The following is a 26,004-nucleotide window of genomic DNA, read 5'->3' as shown; positions in this document are numbered from 1 at the left end:
CCGGTATTTTGAGTTTGGGATGTAGGGGCATGTTAAAATACAGATTCGGTAAAATTACCGAATCTGTATTTTGACATGTAGGTAGCACTGTAATCGGTGCTACAGGGGTTGAAGAATTCGTTATTTACCACCAACTAGAAGTTGGTGGTAAAAAATGAAAACCCTCTAAAGCATTTTGTTTGCTTTTAAAACAGTGCCATGTTGCAGACATACATGCCCTAAGGGCATGTACGTCTGCAACATTTGCAGCCATGCACAATTGAGGGGTGCAACAGGGTGTCAAAGTGACACCCTGCCACCCTTCTATGTTCCCCCAATTACCGAATCGGTATTTACCGATTTCGGTAATTGCCATTCATTCCTATGGGCCTCCAGGCCCATTGGAATGTATGGCAATTACCGAATCGGTAAATACCGATTCAGTAATTACCGAATCATACCAGTTCAGTAATTAAATTGGTAAAATTACCTACATCCCGATTGCCCGTTCTTAAATACCGAATCGGTATGATTCAGTATTTAAATATCGGTAATCTGGGATTACCTACATCGGGCCCCTAATCATTTGCCTCTTCTAGCAAAGAGTTTTTGAAAAAAAATCCATTCATTTCCCCGTGTTTTTCTATTTCTGAAACTATTGGGATTATCATCAGAGTACACAATGACCTGTTTAAGTTAATTAGCGCGTGGTGACTCACCCACAAGGCCATTTAGGGCAGAGCCACAAAAGCACAGTTCCCCCCTCTCCAAATTATGGATGTCCGAATGCAAGGAAAAAGAAAAACAGTTCATACATCACCAGCACAGTAAGGAATTTCATTTCATGTCCAAGTGTCAGGGCCCTCCGCTGCTAGTTGGCAAAGGTACAGGAGTCCGTCCTGCTGGGAAAGTGGAGAGGGCGACCTAGAGCGGCTGCCGGAGTCCACCGCTTTGGAGGATGCCTTCCTGTGGCGTCTGAGGTATTCTTCAGCCTGCCGAGTAGAGGCGAAGAGGTGTTGTTTTCCACGATGCGTGATTTTTAGTTTGGCAGGGTAGAGCATGGTGTAAGGAATGTCCAGGGATTGTAGCTTTTTCTTCATTCCTGAATTTTCGGCGTGCCTCTTGCACCGTAGGTGTGAAGTCCGGGTAAAAAGACAGCAAGGTGTTTTCATATGGGATATGTTGTTTTTCCCGGGCCGGCCGAAGAACCGCATCTCGGTCCCGGTAATTCAGGAACCGAGCAATGATGGGTCGTGGTGTGGCCCCGGGAGGACAGGCTGCCAAGGAGCGATGCACCTTCTCGACAGTGAGGGGTGCTGAGAAGGAATCCCTGCCAAACAGGTCGCCTACCAGTTTCTCTATGAAATCCTCCATGCGTCCTGTGTTTGTAGACTCCGCAATGCCCAAAATTCGAACGTTGTTTCATCTGGATCTGGCTTAGAGGTCCTCATTTTTGTATGCGATGTGTTTTAGGAGCTTGTCCATCTGAGTGACCTGGCTAGGTCAGAGATCCCACTTTCAGCTTCCTTCAGGTGGGTGTCGTGCTGGCCAAGCTTCGTCACCACAGTGTCCATCCTGGTGTTGAGCACATCTATTTTGGAATCAATCGAGGTGAGGCTTTGCTTCATACTTAGGAGTGATTTCCAGTCTTCATCCAGAGGGGCTGTAGCTCCAGACTCAGTCTGTTCTGCCGACTGGGATTCTGAGGTTTTCCAGGCCTCCTAAGGCAGCTTGGATTGTCGGGCGTCGTTCCGTCCCATTTTACAGCCAAAAATGTAAAGAGAGCGTGAGGGAGGGTTTGCCCTAGGAGGTATGTAGCCAACGTAACTATGAGGCAAAGGGCACAGGCAGGCAGGTGGAGAGCAGCAGTCAGCAATGTCCAAGGTAGTCGAAGAGAGTTTGGCACCCAAGGGGTAGCATCGACAGCGGAGCGCAGCAGCCCAGCACACAGTAGGAATCTCAACCTCGCCGGTACGGGGAGGGGGAAAGAGCCTCCGGTCGGGTGATGGTGTAGCAGGGTAGGCGCAGGCTGGTTTGGATGGCCTCTTCTGTTGCAGCCTCCGTCGCAAGAGGTATGGCAGGAGCTGAGGTGGAAGTAGCAGAAGTGAATGGGGCCGCGCCTCGTATGGCAAGCGTGGCAGGCCAAGTATGGCTCTTGCTTGGAGAGTCATGGTGGTTCCCAGGGCCTAGTGGGCACCAGAGGAGAGTAGCTCAAACAGTTCCTACAGGCACCGGGCCCAGCTAGCCAAGATGGAGGCTGCAGACTTAAATTGGTTTGCGCCAATTATGGCATCGATGGCGGGCCAAGTTGTGCGTGAGTTCAAGGAGGTCGTGGTGGCTCCAAGGACCTGGTGGACGCCTAAGGAGAGTAGCTGAAACAGTTCCTACAGGCACCGGGCACAGCTAGCGTCGCTGGAGGCGGCGAGCCCAGAGTGCGGTAGGTAGAGTGAAGAAAGCCCGAATCCCCGACCTAAAGTGGCAGCAGTGGCCGGTCGGGAGGAAGGGCGAAGCGAGGGACGCCCCTGTCTGAGCGCTAGGGTGCAATGGATGCGGGGTAGGTGTTGGTCTACATCTCACCACAGCTTCAGGAAGGAGATCAGCAGTCCGGCCAGGAGTATTGAAGCATAGCTTCACCGCCCTTAGATTCTGGCTCCGAGTCGTGGTAGCTCCCAGGGCCCCGTGGCTGTCAGAGAGAGAGCAACGCAGACAGCACCCAACTGTCCCCGGCAAGCCAGCGGCGTCTGAGGTGGTGGGGCCAGAGCCAGGCAGGCAGTGTGGAGGAGGCCCAAATCCCGGCCTGTAGTGACAACAGCGGCAGAGCGGGAGGACTGGCCCAGTGGGGAGCGCCGTCGCTCGAGCGCTAGGGTGCAGTAAATGCGAGGGAGGTGCGGGTGGGCGTCTCACCTCGGCACTGGGCAGGCAGTTGGCAGTTCCGTCCGGGAGTATTATCGCACAGTTCTTTCCGCCGCAGGCTCCTGTTCCGAGCAGCGGCGTTGGCTCCGAGTGGGCCCAGAAGCCGCGTTGCAGCGTGGAGGTAGCGTCCGGGCAATGGGCACCAAGGGAGAATGGCGAGGTCCGCCGGCAGGCTCCCAGTAGCGTAGCGATCCCTTCAGTCAGCAAGGCGTGCTTTCCACATCCATTACATATCATGGACACTCCTTACAACATTTTAGCTTCCATATAGTATACCCTACATTTTGTAACTAGCTTTAATTGCAATAATCTCATGTTTTAGGGAAATTGTGCTGTAAAATGCACCGTTTTGCTTTAATATTGTCATTGTTTTGTTGGGTAAGGCAATCCCTCCTACACCCCCTCCAACATGAGTAAGGAGGGTAAGTTTTGGTAGCACACCTTCAGTTTGAGTAGAAGTCATTGCTGCTTCTTAAGAATGGTCCGATTTTAAGCCAGTATATTTTGCAGCATTTTGTCATGTTTAATCAAAATATAGTACGGCGGAAGAACCACCCATATGCCCCCTCACAAAAAAAAAAATTCTTCCCTCTCCCAAAATAAAAACTTTCCAAGGGACATTTGGTTTGTTAAATCATGTGGTGCGTTTTGGGATGTGTAATGTATTTGCACCTCTCTCATTCCTGCCACTTTAATTGTTCTCCTACTTCCACCGCACTTCATATTGAATTGGCTGTACCTGTGGATCTGCGTGAGTACTGCGCTTTATTTATTATACTTTTGTAAAGCTGCTTAGCTGGAATTGGCAATAGCGTGTTACTTACAATTCAGTCCTGTAAATCAGCACTACTTCATGTTCATCCAGCACCACTTATAATGGTGCACAAGGAGTTAGGTGCACACTGCTGCCTTTCAAATAAATGCAGATTTTCTGAGTGTTTATGAAGGAAAGTCGTACTTTTAGCAGCCAATTGGTGACAATAGGTAAAACAGTAAAATAAGCAATAAAATACACTGTCCAGAAATCTGTTTAAGAACCACTAATGTAACACCTGCATGTGGGTAATAAATAGTCTTTAAAAACGTCCTCTTTCTTGATGCTGAGGTTCAGTTCAAATTATTAGGAAATAATTAACCAACGAGAAAAATGCAGAAGATGATCAGATTGATTGCCAGAATCCATACACCACCCTCCCGCAAACCTTCAGGATAACTGAGGAACTGTAGATTGTGGCTGAGAAAAAAAAACCAAAGTAATAGCACGCGTTAAAGGAGCAAGGGGAGGTGGGGATATGAAAATGCAAAATGAATATTCTTCCAGAGATTTCACACAGTGGTGGGATAATAATCTCCTCAGTGTATTTAATATAATTAGACTTTCCTACATTAGCACTTTGAAAATCTGCTTTTAATGTCCAGACCGGAGGCTCCTATTATGCTTGTTCAAACATACAACAGAAAGTGAAACGAGTAATAACTTTACAATAAAACATGGTGTTTTTAGGTCTCACCTATGCAGCGCTGCATAGGAAGAAGCCCTTTAGCCATCGCTACACTTTTGCAGGCAAAAACGTGTACACGTTGCATTGCTTTTAATGGCAACACGTGCACGTTTGCCGATTCCCTTGCGGTAGTGAGCAGCAGCGCCACATGCTAGAAATTATCGTGCCTTGTTGCAAGGGAAACCTGCGCAGGCCCCCTCCTGTTTCCCTTCCCCCCCTGCTGTCCCCCCCCCCCCCCCTGCTGTTTCCCATCTCCCTGCTGCTGCCACTCGCGCTTGTTCTAGCCAGTCTTTAGAAGGCTTTCAAGATGACTTGTGAACATCTGAAGAAAACTGATGCGAAAGTTTGGCGACATGAGGCACCCTGAGAGAACTCCGGTTGTTCTTCAAACACCAACCTTAATATCTGTTTTCCACCTAACCAAACATCACTAAATTTGATTTGCTATTGTGTGCTCCATGGATTCAATTTCCAAAGGTGTATTCTCCCCTCAGGCATACAACCACAGTTTTCCTTCTTCTATTTTAGGAATAATTTCCTGAGAGAAAGATCGTTTGTAAAATGCCACAGTATTTTTATTGGAAAAACAGGTTTATAGGTCAACCACTTTTACATAAGCTTCGAAAGATGCGCGCAGTGTCTGCGTGGAGCCATTCAGCAGAATACATGGCTAGCGGCATATCGAGTTTGCCATTGGCCATATATCGAGCAGGGAAACTAGGCTCCCCAGCCCCTATTGCACTTAGTCTAAGGTAACTACCATCGGAGTGCAGTGAGCCCCTCACAATCCTGGGCCCTGGTGCGACTGTACCTGCTGTACTCCTGATCGCAATGTCCCTGAGTGCGATTTATATAAATAAACCCGGGTGAACTGTGTGGTTAGGGCTAGTGCTGGTGAGAGTTGCTAGTGGCCCATGGGTGCCAGTCTAATGGAAACCAAGGCCAGAGAAACTCGATCGGTCTGGCCTGCGACTCTCCAATATCGATTTAAAGGAATAATGCCTTTTCTATGTAATTATTCATGAAATTGGCGCCAAGGAGGTGCACTTGGAGCCGTCCTTTTAAGGACAACAGACCAATGGCGCTTTGGCAACTGCGTTTATAGCTATCAGCGCCAGGTAATTGGGAACAAGGCACAGTAGTTGTACCTGGCGCCTTTACATCGTTTGTCAACATTTCTCTTATAAAAGGCCCCAGATGGCCGGTGTAAGGGGCCCAACCTGCAGCTCGAGCAGTTGGCTCCGGCGGCGTCCAGCTAGTACCCCAGCAGCGGGAGATGGGGGTTCATGAGCCCGGATGGCGGTCATTAGCGCTCTGCACCGGGAGCCGAAGCGCCGCGGAACCCGCAGACCTCAGAGGCTGGCCTTGGCGCGCGGTTTACACTTCTCTCATCTCATGAAACATTATGAGCCTTTGTAATTAATGTGGCTCCGTCTCTGCCAGGGACTTTATCACATTACACTAGGAACCGTGCGGTGAGTTTTTACAAAACAGTGAAGTGCTAAAGAAACTGTACTTTGTAATGTTTCTGATTTGTACATTTCCTTTTTTTGGAAAGAGTTTTACGCCCCCAGAAGTGAAAGTAAAATGCGAAAAGGGAACGAGGGGGGGAAGAGAAGGCATCAGGGAGGGAAGGGGTGAAGAACTGGAGAGGGTAAAGGAGGAAAATTAAATGAAGCAGATGGTAGAGTGCTATAAATTGACTGCTTCTAAGCACTGACGACAAACCGTGGTGTCAGATCACACTTCTCACAAATGAATGATGGTGCAGGCTAGTGCTTCTGTACATCCAGGAGAGCGTGCCGCAACTCCTGCAGTACCCAGGGATTAAAGTGGGATGAAAAAACTGGGGCGGTCTCTTAGGGCCGTGGCCTCTGTAATTAAGGGCATGGCTTAAAACACGTAAATTAAAAATCTGTATTTTGCATAGTGTGCCACCCGACTTTTATTTTGCTGCTTCTGTCCATTCATCCTGGCATACAACACATGTAACATTACACCTACAATAAGCCAGGTCTATTGGCTTTGTCAGTGGTTGTAAGGTGCATAAGATAAATAATCAACAGCTATCACTTCGTTGTATATAATATTGAAAATGTGACTCACTCTTCTGGGTGAGGTTGTGCTTAAGGTTAGAGCAGCTGATCTTCGAGTTGAGAAAACCGGTTCAGAGTTAGGAAAGGTCTATAGCAAAGTGACAGACATTGATTAGATAATACAATTTACGTTTTTTTGTAAACAAAAACCTAGAAGAATGAAACAGTATATTAAGTCCACTTGTGTACAGAAACCAATGAGCAAAATAATTTCTGATAGAGCTTTATTGTTTATTGTTGTTGACTATTTTTCTTTTGTTTTCTACTGTTTTTTTTTAAATATATATAGTTTTTATAAGTGATTATGTGTTTAAATTTTATATAGTCTTGAATTAAAAAATACAAAAGAGAAAATACAAAATCAATAGACATGAAACATATATACAGTGATGAAGGCAAAGCGGTAGACACCACTACGCGCGTTTCGGCTCTTGAGCCTTCTTCAGGTGACCGTCTATTGTTAGAGTTTCAAAGAGTCCAGGACTCACAGTTAGGTGTGGCGTGGATATAAAAGGTCAGTCGGTAAAGGCAGCTTCTTAAGATCTTGAGATGTGGAACGATGTAGTCCTATAGCTTGTCATATGATGTTATGACATCAGAGAAAATGAGGTGGTAGAACAGTATAGTGGAGGTAGCTTAGATTCAGATAGTTATTTGTGTTGACATTTGTAGAACCTCCACGAGTATAACTTCCAGTGAGTAGATGGTAAGGTGATGAGAGCAATAGTGAAGGAAACGAGTATTTATCTCCACAAGTTGATAAAATATCCGGAGGCGAGCAATAATGATGTATAATTGTTAGCACGAATATTTTGTATCCACCTAAAGATAAAGTAGAAAAGATGTCCCAGGAGCGGAAAATACTATGGAGGATGATCTGGTCATAGCATCGCCCGTGAGGTTTGATGAAAATAGTGACGCTCCTGGTAGAAAAGGACTGGTAGCAATACTCGACCGCCAAAAGACCACACACCGGTATGCTAGAATGCAAGCAGAGAGAAAACTGGTTCAGGCCTGACGTCCTGTGATTCAAAAAATTAATATTTCCTAGTGTAATGTAACTGGTGCTCATGTAAAGCGCTATATAAAACTGAAAAACTAGTCTTTTTGAAGTTACAACAAGGCAGTGACGGGATATACTATTGCAGAGAGGTTTTTTTTGGGGGTGGGGGAGGCAGGGTTTCACCCTGAGGGTACAAATGAAGAGCACGATAGGGACCCGTCTCGGGGCCTGCTTTTAATAAGCATTGGCATAGCGAATAGGTCTCACCTTTGGGACCTTTGTAAGTGTTTAGCCATGCAACAGTTGATGTTGTTGCACCAAGAATATTGTGCTGGATAACTAAACACTCCTAAGGTCCCAAAGGCGCAACCTATTGGCTATGCCAATGCTTGTTTTAAGTAATTTGGGAAAGAGGGTAACAGAATTGGGATTTCCATTGACTTTTTTAAAGAGGTTAGTAAACCAGATTTGAGACCCCCAGGAGGGAATTATCGTAAATAACTGAACAGATTCCCATCTCCCTTCGGATAAGCAGCAGGAGATCGTAAGAAAATTTGCTAATTTATAGGGAAGGTCCGATTTACAAAGATAGATGGATAAATAAATGCAGTTGTTAATTTAGCCAGTTGGTCAGTGTTGGACCCGGCCCTTTGGGCAGGTTCACCCCTAGACTTTTTGCTTTTTCCTAGCCTGTTTTTGGAACCTGGTGTTGGTGATTCTAGGCCTCTGCGCACTTTTTTCACTGTGGTACAGTGTAAAGTGCTGGAGCTCTCTGTATGAAGGGTGAGTGGCCTGCCCTCCCATAGGAATGAATGGGGAATATGTATGCCCATGGTAGATTCCTGATGCGTGGGGAGTGCAGGGTCGAGTTTGATATGTGTGAACTCGTGAGAATGAATGCTGCAAAATGATGTATGCAGCATGCCTGTGTCTAGTCTAGAAGTACCACTTTTGGAAGTTGGCATAATTGTGTAAGTTGGTGCTAGCGTGTGATTGGCTGGTGAGTCTGCCCAGGAGTGCCTGGACCTGCTGGTGGATGGACTGTCCGGTTTGAGTAGGACAGGGTCTGCAGGGTCTGCAAGGCCCCAGAGGAGGGGGTCTGAGTCAGCCGTGGATGAAAGGCCCCTCTGCTGTCAGGGATGGGAGGAAAGAGTGTCTGGTGGTGCCGGGCCGTGCCTGTCGCCCACCCTGCTAGCTCTCCATCCTGACGGCCCACTGTCACCTCTGGCCCTGAAGCTGTCAGGAAGACGAAAAACCAGAAACATTCCAGCACTCAGGGTCCCTTGCACGAAGTACTTCAAAGGGATTTCTGGGTATAAGAGGGGGATGTGTCTCCTTCCAAGTTGTTCTTGTTCTAGCTCTTGTGGCTGACTTGGATCTACCAGGGGTGGGCGCTGCCCAGCCCCTGGGTGCCTGGATTCCTGGACTCCTGGGGGACCCTTCTGCCCTGCCTGGGCTGAAGGGGGGACTTGGCTTTGCCCCTGGGGAAGCTCTGGGACCTTGGCAGCATGGAGAAGCTGCCTTTTTCTGGGGAGAGCGCTGGAGTTGATTTCTAGCGCCTGGAGGCGCTGTGCTTCCCCCTGAGCGCCTGGGAGCGCTCTGCCTGCTGTCTAGAGCTCTGGGGCGCTTCATTTCCCCTAAGCGCTTCAGAGCGCCTTCTCTGGACTTTGTAGCGCTGAGGAGCGTTTTCCCTGCTAGTTTATAGCGCTGGACGCGCTGAAGATTCCTGCCTGCATGGATTTAATCAATTACAAGTGCCCACCTCGATCTGCCTTGTAGAAAAACAAACTACGAAGGGGCCGCGACGGGATTGGCCCGTGCGGCGCAGCGTCATCCGCGTGGTGGGCCGTGATTGGCTGAAGTAGCGGAGCGTCATCGCCTGACTGTCCCGGGAGCCGCTCTGTCATTGGCTGGCTCCCGGGTACTGAAGGGGCTCGACCGGAGGGCCGCGACGCGATTGGCTGGTCGGCCCCCGAGTCCGGGGGCACGATGAAGAGGGCGCCGAGACGCATGGCGGCCGGGAGAGGGCTGTTCCCGCTTCCCCCTGCCTGGGGGAAGCTCTAGGTCGTCGTTGCCGGTCTCCCGTGTGCCGAGGGAGACCGGAGCTGCCCCGCCGCCAGCAGAAGTCCCGCCCCCGCAGCCCGGGTGCCGATAGAGGATCACCGCCAGGCCCGGGGAGAAGAGGAGGAGGAGCGCGAGGACGGCCTGCCGAGAAGAGCCCCCGCCGAGAACAGCCCGGTGAGTCCAGAGGGCTGGGGGGGGGCTCCGTGATGCTGCTGCTCCGTGAGGGAGCAGAGGGGTTCTCGTGGTGCCGGTCGAGGCACCAAGGAAGGGCGGCCCCGAATGGCAGTGGGTCGCCCCACCGTGAGCCCAGAGCCCGCGAGGGGCTCTTGAGGGCCCGCATTTCTTCGTGTTGGTGCCGGGTTGGAGGCACTGCTTCAGGGCGGCCCCGGACGGCAGCGGGCCGCCCCAACGGTGTGTAGAGCCCGTTTGGCTCCAGACAGGGCCATATTCGAGAGGGGGGCTTCGGGGCATGTTTTCGGTGCTCGTCCCCTCCTGCCCCTGAGTGTGGGGGCTAGAGTCCGGTGAGGCTCATCACGGCACCATTGCTTTAAGAGCCTGTGGGGCTCCAACGGTTGGCTTCATTGCTTTAGAGCCTCTGTGGCTCCAACGTCTGGGGCATGTGCTATGCCCAGAGCCTGTGTGGCTCCAGCAGTGGCGCAGTTGGCGCCTAAGGGCCAGTGAGGGCCGTGGCGCAGTTTAATTGTTCTCCAGGTGCCCAGCACTTAGTGGGCACCTGCTACGTTTAGGCTTTTTGTACTGAGACTGGCGCTGCATGGCAGCGCACCCCTGACACTGAGACTCAGGGCGTCGGAGCCCCAACAAGGCCATTGGCCTAGGGACTGCCACAGGTAGTGGCTTATGTGAGTTTGCGCAATGGTATGGTTATTGCACCTCTGAATGTGATCTCTTGCATCATGTGTTACTCCTGCACCTCTGAAGGTTTTTAGGCCTCATGTGATTTTTGCGCTATTGCTTTACTGTGACACCTCTGAATGTTTTATGCGTTCTGTGTCTTTCTTTTCATGCGCTGCACCTCTGAATGTTTAGTCATCATGTGTCTTCTCGCGCTGCACCCCTGAATGTATTTTATTGCATCATGTGCTCTGTTCTTAAACACCGCTGAATGTGTAGGTCTATACATCATGTGTTTTCTTTCTTTACTACTCCTCTGAATGTATATTCATGCATCATGGGTAATGTGATCTGATTTATACCCCTAAGTGGATTTTATCCTTAGGTGGTGGTTCTTTCTAATACAGGGGGGTCCTAGTGAGGTCCTGGTTACCTGCGTGACATGCTCCAAAAGTGTTTAGGGTTGCGTAGTGTGTACTTACCTGTTCCCAGTAGTTACTGGATGTGATTCATAACTGTTACTTTGTGCTACAGTGATTTTATATACTTATTCTAATTTCTGACAAGTATTTCCATTTCGGAAAGTGCTGATTGTGACAGTGGCCCTTGTGGCTCTGTCTTGTGAATAATCCCATGTGAATATTGCCCGTGCCAATTGGCACCATGTATATGTGTGTTTTTATCTGATGTGTTTTTACAATACAAAAGTTCTTTTTATAATAACCTTGTGTGGAGTCTCTTTTGTGGTGTACCTAGTATGTGTTGCTGTTGTGCGCTGACGCAAATGCTTTACACATTGCCTCCGAGTTTAGCCTAGACTGCTCGTGCCAAGCTACCAAGGGGGTGAGCAGGGGTTATCTTGGCGTGTGACTTCCTTGCCCTGACTAGATTGGTGGTTTCTGCCTGGCTTTGGCGTCCGCCTTAGCCTACCAGAGATAGCCGGTTCTAACAGTCAGGCATCCTACAGGAAAATTGGACAAGATGTGAATTTAATATGAAGTTAAACCGGTCTTTTGAGAATGGGCCCCAGATTATCTGTTACAAAGTTCAGTGGGCCCCAAAATACTCTGGCATAACGGAGATGCGATGTTTCAGGCAAAATTCCCAAAATTGCCTCGTCAAATTGTCTGGAATTTTGAAACACGTACCTCCCAGTCGGCTGATGCACCTTTCCAATGTTTGGTTGTCCATTCTGAGAAGAATTGAACAAGCAGCATATTTTTTGTTAACATTTGGATGACCAAGGAGCCTGCAGCAAGCTCTGAATTTATGCCCATGTAGGACTCTTTCTAGACCTAAAACATCACCTCCTGAACACATTTTTGGGCCATAATCTCTCCTCTGACCCTGCTGTATACCTTCCCTGTATTGGTGATCCTTTGTTTTCTTCATTGCTCTCTCCTCGCTCCCCCGTTTACATATCCACCCTCTTTACTCGGACCCTACCCCCTTTTGCCCCCTCCCCTTGTTCTCCTACCATCCCCCCCACCACTACCTTATCTTTACCCCCTCGATACTCTCTTCTGTTCCCTAAATTGCCTCATCCATTTATATTATTTAGTTGTTCATACCCCGTTAATCTGCTCAGGTGTTTTGCACCACCCACTCCTCTTAATTGTTGAGCTCTACCTGCGTGTTTTTGTTCCCTTTGTAAAATTGCTCTGCTTTATTTCCTCCTCATGTAAATTGCCTTTTTGCCCCCCTTTTTTAGGTCGAGCAGACCTACATTCAATGCGTAAGCATTGAATGTCTGCTTCAGACCTATTGTGATCCGTATTTGGGAATGTGGACACGACTCAGACGCGCGCTTTTGCAGTCTCAGATTTGACCCCGGGAGCGTGCGTCTGAGCCGCGCTTGCGCAAACGAACTCAGTCCCTGCTTTCGCTTCCCTCGCATGCATTAACGGTGCACACACACAGGCACAGCCAGCCCCCACCCCTCTGCATGCACGCACACACACAGGCGCGCGCACACATACACAAGCTGCCACCCCCACCCCCCTGCACACACACAGACACGCACGCATACACACGCCACCGCAGCCCTCTACCCTAATGCACTCACAACAATGACAATAGCGTATCGCACACAACACTACCGATCTCCTACCCTCCAGGTCGCCCACTTGGCACTATCGCCAGTGGGACAAGCGCCTTGCCATTCATGTCTCTCCGCCCCTTGAGGATGCAGCCCCCCCTACAATCTCTACCGTACTGCACCCTTTCCTGTACGTCCCAGCTCCGCCTCAACTCCTGCAGCGCCCCCTTACTAATATTTGGCAAGCATTTATATTGAATGCACTTTAACCGGTGCGATTCCCTCACCTCGCGCCTCTTGTACTTCGCGGCCCCAGGCAGCAGCACCGTAGAGCCACATCGCTGGCAATGCACGCCCTTACTGTTCTTGCCATCGGCAGACACCAGTCCAGCCTCCATGTCACTGACTGCTTAGATGAAAGCAACCGCACGTGAAAACAAGACGGAACAAGCTCCGCCCAGACAGCGTCAACAGGCGAGGTCGTAACAGGGGCGTGCTTGGTGACGAATGCGGAAGAAGGGCACGTAGAGTTAGGGTAAAGTAGAGATGGGCGAGTCAACAATATTGTAACAGTGAAAGCCAATGTGAAGCCCACGCCGAGACTAAACTTCTTTATTGAGTTAGAAGGAGGCAAGGGGCCAACATGCCCAGTCGGGCAGAACAGCAATCCGACTGATTCAAGGGAACGCAAGATCAGAGTATATTTCGATCACAGGTCCACGAGAGTCAGAGGCGCAACTCAAGTCATTTTGGGGGGGCTAAGAAAACATTTCGGGGGGGGGGGGGCTGAAAATGCAGAGTGGAGTTGCAGGGGCTCTAAGCTGGGGGCGGAAACATCATAGCCTCTTTTGGCGTAGCTAGGGGGGTGCGGTGGGGCGGTCCGCCCCAGGCGGCACTATTTTGGGGGCGGACAAAGGCATTTACATAAGGCTCGGCTTTCTACTGCACAGTACTGTCTGTGCTGCCCATGCCACATGACACACATCCTACCCAAGCTCAGAAGAAGCCTAATGCCCATTGGTGCGGCATCTACAACACAGTGCACTGGCGTCCTTGGGGAAAGGACATGCAGCCACTGGACATTTTTCAGTGCGTAAGCATTGATTGTGTCTGCTTTAGACCTATTGTCAGCCGTATTTGGGAATGAAGACACGAGTCAGACGCGCGCTTTTGCAGTCTCAGTTTTGACCGCGGGAGCGGGCGTCTGAGCCGCGCTTGCGCAGACTAACTCACAGCCCCTGCTTTCGCTTCCCTCGCATGCATTAACGGCGCACACACACAGGCACAGCCAGCCCCCACCCCTCTGCATGCAAGCACACCCACACACACAGGCGCGCGCACACATACACACGCTGCCGCCCCCCACCCCCCACCCTAAAGCACTCACAACAATGTAAAGGAAGCACTAAAAACCGGGACGTGCATTTATTTCTGCAGCTACAGGGGCGCCAGGATTGCACATGCTTACCTTCAGAATTATTCATGTGATGCAGAGTTGCTTTGTATAATTTGAAACCATCATTTTGTAATTCTGGCTCCATGAATAACGAACGTCTCCCCGTTGCAGAAGTGAAACTTACTTCCCGATGCGGTGATGCGTCGAAGCTTCCCATTGGTCATTGAGCGTAGCTGTCCAATTGGCTGTTAACTTCTTGCTCCCCCTACCCCCCTGCACACATACAGACACGCACGCATACACACGCCGCCGCAGCCCTCTACCCTAAAGCACACACAACAATGTAAAGGAAGCACTAAAAACCGGGACGTGCATTTATTTCTGCAGCTACAGGGGCGCCAGGATTGCACATGCTTACCTGTATTTAACTCTTTCAAAAAAGATGTGCTTAAATAGCAATAGCATCAGATTTAACAAATCTGCCAGCAGTAGTCCACAGAAAACGGTGAAATTTTAGGTTGCACAATTTAGGAGAGGGATGTCTGTCTTTTAACAAGATCGCGGCCAAATTCCTTTCAAATGGGTTCAGACTGAGGCTGACGGAAAAAAATTGGATCATGACCGCATTCAGCCCCGCCCACCCTTTAGAACGCCCGCACCATGCAACCATTCAAAAACAACTGGTTCAAATATGTTCTCTCAATGTTTCAAGCTTTATTACAAATCTTACAAAAAGATGTTAATATTTCACTTCTGTTATTCGATTTTCGGCACAATAAAATACACTGAACATAATCTTCACAAGTTATTTACAAAAGTTTAAGCTATTGCCATTATAAATTAGAATAACTTTTATTAAAGTATTAATTATTTTTAAAAATTAAAAGCCATTGTTATTTGTAATATCAATACATCTAAGTCACATAAATACAACACATATTGCATTACATATGCTATAAGTGTCACATTTGCGAAAGTTATAACCATTGGCATTGTAAATAACAAAGCTATTTTCGCTATTTTCAAAACCAACACATAAATAACAAATTTGTCATTTACAATATCAATAGCTCAAACTTTCCTAATGCGAGACCTATTGCATTGCAAATGCTTGTTTCTAATTAATTGTGGTGTTGTACTCGCCTGTTAGCGTTTATCCTGAACAATTGTTTTCATTTCTTGAACTGCTTCTGCTCATGGAAAGCGCTGATACCCAACGGTCTAGCCAGTGCTTTATAAAACCTTCCAAATAAATTTTAAAAAAATGTCTCCAGCAGAGAACTGGCCACAGTGAGCACCCCATTTCTTCATGTGACAAAGTGGTACCTGATGCACCCCTGCTTTGATGGACTCAAATGCGCTAAAAGAGCTGCACTCCCAGGTGAAACTTATTTAACATATGAGCACGAACCTCGTATAGGGCTCCTGGGGGATTAACGGCACACTTCTGAAAAGCTGCGAGTCCCAGGGAAAAAGCCAGTAGATGCCTGTGGAATAAACAGTACATTCAAATTAGAGAGGTAGAACAGCACGCAACACTGTAACAAGTACAATTTAAAACCCACAAATTGAAGTAGATATGAATGCATGTGACTTAACTGATGGCAGTAGCAAGGAAGAGTAAGTGCTGCGCTTTAGGCTTATTATTTATCGTCTATTGTTTTCCCATCTTCGGGTCTTGCATTAGTGGTTCTAGAGCAATCTTTTTCTGGTTAGTGTAATATAACTGTTCTACATTTTGTGACTAACTGGCTACTAAGTAAAAATATACACCAAGAAGGAAACCTATGATCCTCTGGTGTTTACCTAAATGCATTGCAAAAGGGTACACATGGGAAACTATTCACGAGGGGGTTAAAACCACCAATGCGTGGTTAAAGTTACTCCAATATAATGTGAGCCATCCGGTATACCCGACGCCTAGACTGCTGCAGGCCATGAACCCGGAGAGATCGGCGGAGGGACAATCGGCTGGTTTATGCACATGTTATGGATCTGCCCAGTCCTAGATAGCTTCTGGCAAGCCGTTTCACAGAGGCTTAATTTGGTCACAGGTTGGGAGATCCCCAGGGAGGTAGCCCAGTGCCTATTGGGGCATATCCCGCTGCACAAGCAAAAAAGCGGAGTAGGAAATTTCTTATTCTGGGGTTGCTCATGGCTAAACACAGGATTGTGATAGGGTGGCTGTCCCCTAGACACCCGAAGGTCTAGGATTAGCTGAGAGATATGGCTGAATGGATTAATGCTGAGTGGTGCTATATGAGACTAATGCGCAGGGATGAGAAATTGGAGGAAGACATGAGGGCATGGACAGCAATGCCCACTGAATTGTTGATTCCGCCAGATGAGTTACCCCCATAGACCAAAGAGATGGAAGAATCTTGACACAGATGAGTCGGGGCCCTGGCATAGTACATAGACTGCCTGCGGTGTCCTCCTATAGAGGGTGACCACGGTCCACCTGACCCACAACCAATGTTCCCAACGTAAATCTGTACTGAATTACTAGCTGAATTACTAGCTCTACTCGGAGACCTGAAGGGGGAGTCGAAAATATTGCAGAAATGTACTAATAAGCATAGATTTCTCTTTTGGCACCGAATTAATGTATGTTGCTTTGTTACTTAAAAAGCTAATATAAATTATTTATAAATGTTTTGCAAAAAGGTCACATTTCAGATAAAAGTTCCAATCATAAACCCTTGAGTGGGCACTGGACACAATTTCCCCTGGTGAGCAGCTACTGTGCTGACAAAGGCCTCTCATTAAATCTATTGATTGTCTATGGCTGACAGCTCTACAGCTAAGGGCTGGCTCTCTTTTTTGTTCAGTGGGGTGCTCTGACCACAACAGTTTTATTGGGGGAGTGTATGTGCCCATCAGGTGGCATTTACTTTAAAGAGAAGTATCACTGTTGTGTTCACCTGGACCACACGTGTGATGTGTGGACGTCCACAGTGTGCCTAGAGTATTGGTCTGTGATGTTTCACTTCTGCACCTACAGTGGAATGGAGTAGAGGGCAGATTCTTCCATATGCTTTTCTTCGACCTTTATGGGAATAATGCGACCTGTCCTTATTTTACACTGGGTAAATTGAATTCCAGAACGAGATTTTGCTATTGCACAAGACCACACAAGTTTGTATTTGTCTGCTGTGATTGTTCTGCATTTAGAAATGTTGTGTTGTTAATTAGCACGGATTTAATTACTGGATATGGTTGAATTTCACACACTACGTAAATATGAATGTTCTCATTATACTACACGCCACTCTGCATCAAAAGAAGGCTCTTTTCCAGGGACCATAGATCATTAGTAACCAGAATGCCTTCATCCTTCCGAAAATAAAGAGGGGGGGGGGGGGAGATGGCCGATATGCTTTTTACGAGTTCAAATTTTGACATGGCACCTTCAGTTGTTCAGTCTTTAAGAGATCGGTGAAGTAAGTGCCACTGATTTCTGTTTTAACAGCGTCTATTATGGAATCGCCACGTGACAATTTAGTGCGTGTGGTTTGCACAATGTATATTGTTCGTATTTTGAGATTTGCTTGTATAGAGCCTTCATTCCTCAGAGCCCACGGAGTTCTGTTTTAATGGAGCCTATTGCACAATCGCCACCTGAGCATTCAGTGTATTCATTGCATCCCAGGAGTAGCCCCTGTTATAGAAAAGTTTGGAGGGCTCTGATGTAAATGGTTCATGTTTTTCTCTTTTTGTGTAGAGCTAGTTCCCAGTCTTCTAAATCCATAATTAACAGACTCTAGCTTCTAGTTCTTGTTTAGTGCTCTTATTTCATGGGATTCATCAAACGTCTTGGTTAATATTGCCCCTCTAGTGCCTCCAGAGACTAGGGAAGCTAGACCTAATCAGGTACTGTGATTTCAAAGTGTTAACAAGTGAAACAAATGCATCTGTCTTTTTCTTTCGGCTGGCTCTTCAGTGCCAACAGTGAGGGGTGTAGAATGAAAAATTTCCTAGCTAACGTAATGGAAAGTTTCAATTCTATTAAGGACTCGGAGGCGAGGATTATGCTAATCTTTCTTCACTTTAATGATAGCAGCCATTCAAAGTTAAACAAAATAAAACCACTATTCCCAGGAACCATAGGAAATAATAACACAAGAACAATAGGGTGTCCATAGATAAACAGTCCTCCTCCAATGCACCAATCACAGGGCTCCTGGGAGTATGTAGTCCTCTGTTACTCTCCATTCCTCCTCTTTCATCGCTGTAGCCCAGCCAGTCCCAGATCCTCACAAATCTTGTTTGCCAGTGTTGCCTACAAAAAAGGCACATTATAAGCGATTGTAGTGGCTAACATTTAACCCTACAGCGGAAAAAAGACACCATAACATACAATACTTACTCAAGAGAGTTTCAAGAAGCCTGAAAATCAGAAACTTACCCCAGTACGAGGGTGGGAAGGTAACAATCAAATTGGTACCCTGGGTGGGATAATCCTCGCCTCTGAGTCCTTAATAGAATAGAAACTTTCCGTTACGTTAGCTAGGAAATTTTTCATTCTATGTCAGGACCCGAGGCAAGGATTATGCTCGTTTGAAGCTTACTAACCACCAAGTGTGCCATATCTAGCACCGGCTTGAAATAGAACAGTTTAAAGGTGGAGTCCGAAGACCAGTCTGCTGCATTGAGAATGTCTTCCAGACGAGCTCCCAGGGCAAATGCTTTAGAGGCCATGGCCCCCCTAGTAGAATGGGTACCAAAGGCCCGGAGATTAATCCCAGCCTCCTACATCACCCACTGCACAACAGGCTATTGTGGGGGAGGAGACTGCCTTATGGGGTTTATTAAGGGCGATATGCAACTGTTGCTCCCCAGGAGGACGGAATTCCTCCGACGTCTCCTTGTAATCCTTGAGGCAAACACTACAGAGTTTAGGAGAATCTGTAAAGGCCGGGTATGAAATAGAAGAGGTCCAGCACTTAGTCCGCCTCCGGCCCGTGAAGGTGTTCCCAGAGGGGGAGAAGATCCTGCCAAAGATGTCCAGTACCCGGACATCCGAAACCCACATGCACGAAATGAGGCAAACTAGTATGGCCAGCTTGGCCAAAAGTTCCTTCCTGGACAGGAAACTGTTCGGTTGCCATGACAGGAACAGGTTCAAGACCTGATGACATCCCACAACTGGGAATAGCGAGGTTCCTGTGGCAGCGAGAGGTAAATGCCCTGAAGGAGGCGACAAATCAGTGTATGCTCGCCCACCGGGGAGCCATCCACCATGGAGTGACCAGCAGAGATGGCAGACCGAAAAGTATTAATGGTTCTACAGGTCAACTCCGTCCTCTGCCAAGGTGGCTAAAAGCTTTAGGATCGAAGTCACATCTGTTGCCACGGGATCAAGAGCCCTTCGCACACCAACGAACCCATCGTCTCCAAGAGAAGCGGTACCTCTTGACTGTACTATCGGCCAAGGCTTTAGACATGAACTTCTCAGCTGTCCCGTAAGGCCTGGGACCGCCCATCGTCCCCGGTAATCCACCATGCCAACAGGGCAAGGGACCCCTGAGCGATGAGGATCTCCGTTGGGATTGAGGAGAAGCGTCGGGAAGCGGGGGAGTAGGATTGGAAAGTCCCACGAAAGTTCTAGAAGAACAGGGAACCACGCTTGAGATCTCCAAATTGGCGATATCCGTACCACATCTGCCCTCTGGCGACGCACATGGGCAGAGACCCTGGTCAGCATGGCGAACGGGGGAAAGACGTAACCCGCCTCCTCCCTTCAGTTCTGCAGGAATGCATCTGTGCTGGTCGCTCAGAGGATCCGGCTTCCCGCTGAAGAACTGGGGAAGCTGGAAATCCAAACGGGAGGCAAAGAGGTCCACCGAAAACGGACCCCAGAGGTGCTGGAGGTCCACGAACACACCCGGATGGAGTTTCTACAGGCGCACGTCCTGTAAATGCCTAGAGTGAAAATCCGCCACCTGGTTATCTTGACCTGGGAGGTACTCCGCCGTCACAGAGACCTGGTGATCGAGGCAGTATTGCCAGAAGTTCGCGGCCAGGTCGGATAAATCCCGCGATCGGATACCCCCTAGATGGTTGACTTACCGGACTGCCGATATGATGTTCATCTTGAGGAGAACGCAGGACCGGACCCAGTCCTTGGTCCAGCACCTGACCGCAAACAATCCTGCTAAGAGCTCCAAACAGTTTATGTGGAGCCGTTGCTCCTGCGGAGACCATACACCTCCTGTAGTGAACTTTCCACACCTCACGCCCCAGCCAGACCTGCTGAGGTAGGACTCTATAACGATATCGGGCGCGGAAACAAAGATCACCCGCCCATTCCAGGCTTCCATATTGGCAGGCCACCACTCGAGCACCTCTCTGGCCCCGGCCGAGAGGTTGACATTCTGAGAGTAGGAAAGATCCTTGCGAAAATATCGGGCTTTAAGGTGCTGGAGGGCCCTGTAGTGCATCAGGCCCGGAAAAATTGCCTGGATGGAGGCCGATGGAAGACCCACTATCCGGGCGAGTTGAAGCAGAGACAGGCAGGGCTGAACAAGAGCTCTCATGATTTCGTGGCGGATCTGCGTCATTTTCCGAGATGGGAGGCTTAACGTGGAAGCCACAGTCTACCACAAAACCCAGGAACTCTTCTGCTCCGGAACAAGAGTGGATTTTGTTTAGTTGATAATGAAGCCCAAGCTCTTAAGTAGGGCGATCACTGACTGAAGCTGACGCGATACGGCCTTGGGGCTCTGCGCCATGAGCAGGATATCGTCCAGGTATAGGATCAAACGAATACCGGACTCCCTCAGGCGTTAGATCACCGGCCGAAGAAACACCAAGGAGTGGAGGAAAGACCGAACGGAAGAGTGATGAACTCGTACACCTAGTCCCCCCAGGGGAACTGCAGGAACCGCCTGTGAGGAGGAAAATGGGTATTGTGAGATAGGCGCCCTTGAGGTCGAGGCGCGCCATCCAGTCGTTGGGTCTGAGGAGGTCGCGCAATAGATGGATTCCTTTCATCTTAAAGCGGCGATACATGAGCCACCCATTGAACTCCCGAAAATGTATGACCTGTCGCTTTGTCCCGTCCAATTTGTCCACCAAGAACAAATTGCTGAGAAAACCACAGGGATGAGGGAGCACCTCCATGATCTCCTCCTTGTCGAGCAACGAGAAGACCTCCTGGTCGACCATCGCCGAGTCGGCGGGTGAGGAGAGAGGGTGCGGAGGGACCGGTTGCGAGGGCTCCCCACGGAACTTCAATACGAAACCCCTGGATGGTTTGCAACACCCAGGCGTCCCCTGTGACAAGTCCAGGCCTGGAAAAAACGCACCAGACGGCCCCCCACTTTTAGAAGGGAGAACACTCACTGGAAGAAATGAAGGCTCCATTGCCTTGGCAGTCTCTGCCTTTCCCTCGACGTCCTCTGGTCGTATAGAAGTTTTAGAATCTTGCTTGGTCTTGCTAGTTGCTGTTAACGGAGCCTTGCCCTCTGCCCTGATTTGGACGGCTGGAAGAGCGGCCTGGCCTCATCCGGCCCCCCGGAAAACCCGAGGGCGGAAGACCTTCCTAATGTAGGACTGGACCTTGTTTAAGGAGGTAAATGCATTTACGAACCTCCCCAGCTCTTTGATAAAGGGCTCTCCAAAGAGGCCGCCCTGAGCCACGGGACCTGCTTCTGAGTCGACCAAGTCCCCGAGTTTGGGGTCCAACAAGCTCCAATGCCTTTCCGTGGAAAGCGTGCAGTTGGCGTTTCCTAAGAAAACCACCACACGTTGGGCCCAGGTCGAGAGGTTATCCGGGGATATCAGGGAGCCTGACACATTGGCCTCCTCAGCCATATCTAATATCTTCGTAATGGGGCCCAGAGCATCGAGCAGCTGGTCCTGACAAGTTCGCCAGGATCTGTCAATACCTCTCTTGGGGTCTGGAGAAACGTCTCCATACAGGGGTCAATTTCTGGGGTAGCCAAAACACACAAGATGATGGACGTAATGTTGCACAATGGCAAAACATTCACCCCCAGTCGCAGATCTGGGTCTAATCCATCGTTATTTTGCTCACTGTTTGGAACCGGCCCTTTTGGCAGGTTCACCCCGAAACTTTTTGCTTTTGCCTAGCCTGTTTCTGTAACCTGGTGTTGGTGATTTTAGGTCTCTGCGCACTTTTTCACTGTGGTCCAGTGTAGTGTAGTGTAGTGTAGTGTAGTGTAGTGTAGTGTAGTGTAGTGTAGTGTAGTGTAGTGTAGTGTAGTGTAGTGTAGTGTAGTGTAGTGTAGTGTAGTGTAGTGTAGTGTAGTGTAGTGTAGTGTGTGTGTGTGTGTGTGTGTGTGTGTGTGTGTGTGTGTGTGTGTGTGTGTGTGTGTGTGTGTGTGTGTGTGTGTGTGTGTGTGTGTGTGTGTGTGTGTGTGTGTGTGTGTGTGTGTGTGTGTGTGTGTGTGTGTGTGTGTGTGTGTGTGTGTGTGTGTGTGTGTGTGTGTGTGTGTGTGTGTGTGTGTGTGTGTGTGTGTGTGTGTGTGTGTGTGTGTGTGTGTGTGTGTGTGTGTGTGTGTGTGTGTGTGTGTGTGTGTGTGTGTGTGTGTGTGTGTGTGTGTGTGTGTGTGTGTGTGTGTGTGTGTGTGTGTGTGTGTGTCCCTCCCATAGGAATGCATGGGGAATATGTGTGACCATGGTAGTTCCTGATGTGTGGGGAGTGCAGGGTCGAGTTTGGTATGTGCGAACTTGTGAGATTGAATGCTGCGCAATGATGTATGCGGCATGATTGTGTCTAGTGTGGAAGTGCCACTTCTAGAAGTTGGCATGTTAGTGTAATTTGTGTCTGGTGTGTGATTGGCTGGAGCTGGCTGGTGAGCCTGGCTCAAGGAGTCAGGATGGGTCTGCCCCGGTGGTGAACGTAGAGATTAGCATGCTGATGTGAGGGAGGGTTACACCTGGGACCTGAATAGGGCTGGGTTTTCCCTCCACAAAGCTGGCTCCACCCCCTGTGGTGCGTCTGATGTCCCTAGCCAGGCCAGTGAAAGGAGTTCCCCATAACCAGTTGTAGCTGGTTCTCACATTGCCTGCACCCTGCCAGACAAAGAATTGTGCTGTATAAATGAGGGGCTGTGACCCCATGTAAGAGTTCTTGTTTCCTGACTTGAATCTACCAGGGGCGTGCTGCTGCTTGGGCCCAGGGGAAGGCTTGCCTCCCTGGGCCCTGCCCAGCCCATGGATGCCTTCAATTGCTGGAGGAATTCCTGGGACCCCTCTGCCTTTCCTGGGGGAGCTGGAGGACTTTTCTTTGTTAGGAGCTGCTGTGCTCCACCTTCTTTGCCCCAGGACTTTTTCTGCTACAGTGGGTATTTGTGGTGCCCTAGCGCCTGGGAGCATTTTATTTTGGCCCCTGGTGCTTGAGAGCGCTTTATTTTACACTAGCGCCTGGGAGCGCTTGATTTTGCCCATAAGCGCTTGGTAGCGCTTTTATTCCACTTCTGAGGGTGCCCACCCCTCGCTTGCCCCGTAAATTGTGCCCGAGATTGTCCCTGCCGCCTCCCGGCTCCCGAACCGGAAGTCAGGCAGGCCGGGGGCGGGACAACAGGAAGTCGACGGGAGCCCACCCCGCGCTCCTGCATCGAGAGGGAAGAGCCTCGGACTGAAGCGCCGAGGCCCCGGAGAGGAAGAGCCCCGCCCGCGGCACCAAGCAAAGTGCGGCTGCCAGAGGAGTGCTGTAGCGGAGCCGTCCGGTGACCGCAGCGCCTGAGAGCCCCGAGGAGCGGGAGCTCTCCTACTACAGCCGTCCTTCCACCGGTGAGTGCCTGCATAGGAGGGGGGAGCGTCGGGGCACATTGCCGGTGTCCGCCTGCCCCTCCCGAGCGAAGCCCCTGTGAGTAAGAGCCTCACAGGGGCTTATTCGTTTGAGCCCTGAGGCTCCAAGCGGCCAATTTATGCTACGAGCCCCGAGAGGCTTAACCCACCCATTTTTATTTTACGAGCCTGCGAGGCTCGTGGGGGCATGTTTGTGGACGAGCCCCGAGAGGCTCCCAATCGCCCCAGTTCTTCTCGAGTCCCCCGAGAGGGACTCCCAACGTTGTGGGCCACAGTTGTTCGAGCCCACAAGGCTCAGGCGGCATTGCATTATTACTTCGAGCCTGCGAGGTTCCTAAGTGTCGCATTTATTTCTTTAGAGGCCACAAGAGGCTCAGGGGCACAGTTGTTTTGGTTGCTAGAGCCTGTTGCTAGAACCTGCGAGGCTCCCACCTTGCCCCAGCTTTTGTTCAGAGCCAGAGGGCTCCAACGGGCACAGCGTTAGTTCCTGAGCCTAGATGGCTCCAGAGGGGACTATATTTCCTTTAAACGCCAATGTGCTTGCCCATACTTCTGCCTCGTTATTTTCAGAGCCTAGAGGGCTCCAACAGTGGGCGCAGTTTGGTTTCTAGGGTCAGTGAGAGCCCTGTCGCAGCTTTGCTGATTCCCAGCTGCCCAGCAATTAGTGGGCAGCTGCACGGTTCAGGCGCCAAGGGAGAGAGTCCCTGTGAGGGACGGAGATGGCACAGAGGTGCCAGGCCTTCCACAGCTGCGCAGCACTTAGTGCCAGCTGCAACGTTTAGGTTTGCGCCTGTGGCGCACCCCTGACTGACGCTGCGTGGCAGCACGCCCTGACATTCTGGACACAGGGCATTTGAGCCCTTTCTTGGGATGGCCAGTTGGCCAGGGGGCAGGTATGTTGATAGGGCACAAGGCCCTAATGTGATTTTACTATGTTTATGATGGTAATTGCCTAATGTGATGTTGGCGCAATGTGATTACTAGGTTTGTGATGATGATTGCCTAAATGTGATTTATGCGCTAATCTGATTTAAATGTGATATGTGCTTTAAATGTGGTGCTAGGAAATTTAATGCATTTAGTATGTTTTACACACCCTGTATTGATACCTCGACAGGTGGTTTTTCCTGTGGAGGTTTATGTTAGTGAGATTATGTTTCACTGTGAGTTATGCCCCTAAATGTGATTCATTCTTAGGAGGCAGAGTCTTTTGTGTTTAGACTAGTGAGATATTGCCTACTGTAGTTATACTGTTTAGGCCTAAATGTGATTGCGGCGTAATGTGCTTTGCCTTTATGCTTGTGTTATACTTCTAAAGGTGCTTGGTGAGCAAAAAAACAATTGATTAAAGCCAGATCTGTGACTGGGGGTGAATGTTTTGCCATTGTGCAACATTCCGTCCATCATCTTGTGTGTTTTGCTGTTCACCCTATGTGTGAAGGGCGTGGGTCCCATGCTCACTAGGCCACTGGAGTCAAGCTATCCTGGCTGAAGACGGCTGATAACCAGAAACCGGTCCTAGGATGCTTGATTCTGGTCCAGGAAAGACATGGCTTGGCAGTTCGGACTGGACTGTTCCCATGAGGCACAGGGTCAAGACTGATTTGCATATGGCCATGTCTGAACTGGGGTGGCTTGGTGAGCAAAATAACGATGGATTAAACCCAGATCTGTGACTGGGGGTGAATGTTTTGCCATTGTGCAACATTCCGTCCAGCTTGTGTGTTTTTTTTGTCAATAACCGGGGTAGCCACCACTTTCCCCGCAAGGGAAGGTCGGGGGCATTCAGCCCTGAGACAGTTCCTTGCTGTGGCCTCTAACGGCCGGCGGATTCTGCTGCCGCCGTACTGGGCCACTTTCTCCAAGTGGGCCCAGTCGGAGGAATGGGGGTGTAGGACATCGTCAGGGTCTAGCATGTCCGCACAAAGTTTCTAAGCATCAGGAGCGGGGTCCGGATGGGCCGGGCGCCAGGGATAGGACGGGCCAGCCTCATCGTCCGTGTCGCCATCGGCGTCCCCTGGCAAAGGGGGTGTCACTGGTTTGGGATTGCTTGCTAGAAACGCCCGCTTAAGGCAATCAAAAGCGTCCCCATCCACTCCGGAGTCTCTAGGGCTTTTAGTGGGTGGGGGCTGAGACTCAGCAGGGGTTCTGCCGGTGCTGTGCGAGAAAACTGGGAGAGCCTGTGCAGCCTTGACCAGTTTCTCACAAGCCTGCTCAATTCTGCGAGACAGGCGGTCCTCTAGGGGCGCCATGGCCCGATCCACCGCCTTGTGCATAGACTCGTCCACAGCGTCATAAAAGTCCTCATCCCATTGAATGGAAGTGAGGGGATCCTCCTCCCACTGATCATCCTGGTAAGACTCCTCATTATATGCTGCCAT

At 49.6% G+C, this 26,004-nt stretch overlaps 1 protein-coding gene across 1 annotated transcript in view; it reads left to right on the top strand.

Moving 5' to 3' along the window:
* Window positions 1-26,004, top strand: part of LOC147660960 (plastin-3-like) — a gene marked incomplete at its 3' end in the record, with an annotated part of 143,628 nt that overhangs the window by 76,980 nt on the left and 40,644 nt on the right. The gene's annotated exons all lie outside the window — the stretch shown is intronic.

The sequence above is a fragment of the Lissotriton vulgaris genome, unplaced genomic scaffold (assembly GCF_964263255.1).
Source record: "Lissotriton vulgaris unplaced genomic scaffold, aLisVul1.2 SCAFFOLD_3114, whole genome shotgun sequence".
Lineage (NCBI taxonomy): Eukaryota > Metazoa > Chordata > Amphibia > Caudata > Salamandridae > Lissotriton > Lissotriton vulgaris.
The sequence above is the reverse complement of the archived record's forward strand: the minus strand, read 5'-3'. Positions and strand labels throughout refer to the sequence as shown.